The sequence below is a fragment of the Pundamilia nyererei genome, unplaced genomic scaffold (genome assembly GCF_000239375.1).
Source record: "Pundamilia nyererei isolate P.nyererei 1_Seehausen unplaced genomic scaffold, PunNye1.0 scaffold00414, whole genome shotgun sequence".
Lineage (NCBI taxonomy): Eukaryota > Metazoa > Chordata > Actinopteri > Cichliformes > Cichlidae > Pundamilia > Pundamilia nyererei.
Window position 1 is genome coordinate 28,420 of NW_005187815.1, and position 1,428 is coordinate 29,847.

A 1,428-nucleotide genomic window follows, 5' to 3' on the forward strand; every position below is an offset into this window, starting at 1 on the left:
AGAAGTCCTTCACAAGCTCCAGATGCAGGAAGAGCTGTATTGATTTTAAATGACAGGTTCTTGATGTGGGGAAAGACATGCAATAGATTCACACCTCCAGTAAACAGACATGAAAGGTACCTCTCCTGCTACTCGGCTCCTGGCTTTCCTAACCCCATGGATCCAAAGAAGTCATCTTCATCAGACAGGCTGCTGTTTGTGCTGGCCTCATCCAGCTCTGTGTCTAGGTGATGTCTGATGAAGTTCAGACCTGTGGAAAGATGTATGGTTTTCAAAAGAATGAGGTCTGGGCATTACAGTGCTGTATAGCCTGCCAAGCTGCGGATGTTTGGCATAAAAATGTTGTCACACTGGAGATGTTTTTTACTAACTCTTGTTGAAAAACAAAATGTTGTCATTCATATCCCGCACAAACAGTTTGCAATAAATTCCAGATTAAGTTTAAAATAGGAACGTATGCAAGGCTAAGCAGTGCTAGCTAATAGATCCTCCTTGCACGTTTTGGCTGTTACTCCAGGGAAAGACGAGAAAGACGGTGATGAAAGCCGTGACTGGCTGCAAAAAGATGAAACCCCGTCCCTTCCAACCAAAGGGAAGGGAGACGGATGAAGCTAGCCTCCTAACACAGGCTGTTTAAACTAAAGCTGCTGTTTCACATAATAAACCCTGTCAACCGCAGCATTGCCTTCTGATTTAAATGGTAAATGGCCTGTATTTGTATAGTGCTTTACTTAGTCCCTAAGGACCCCAAAGCGCTTTACACTACATTCAGTCATCCACCCATTCACACACACATTCACACACTTTAACAGTTAAAGCAGTAGAGACAAGCTGTGTTTACATTTGCGTGGAACTTTAACTTCATTAACCAGGCTAGCTGTTAGCTTATAGCTCACACAGTTTGTGGGTGATAGGTTATCTCAAACTTATCTCACCACAACGTGGCGCCGAAAATATGATGTGATTCTAGTTTGGTCAAACTCAGGAAGGAAGGAGGAAACCACCTCCATATCCCCGCAGTCATGTGACGGACCTCTCCACAGTGAAGAAGTGAACAAGGCCAAGGAGGTCCAGTGTCCTAAAACTATTAAACATGCCCTCACTGCAACACACCAGAATAAAATTATTAGGTCATTAGCGAGTACTTGACTGCATGCTGAGGTGGCAATTCAGCCATTTAATTCATGTGTGTTGGACTACAGACATATAAAAAAGTTGTTGACACAACATTAGACTGAAGTCCACCTAGTAGGGCTGGGCGATATGACCCAAAATTCATATCTCGATATTTTTTAGCTGGATGGCGATATAAGATATATATCTCGATTTTTTTTTTAAAGCCATAAGTTAAGAACAAAAAGACAGTTCTTAGTCCCACTGTGTCCCAGATGTCACACGGGCACTTTTATTTACATACAGCGTAGATGT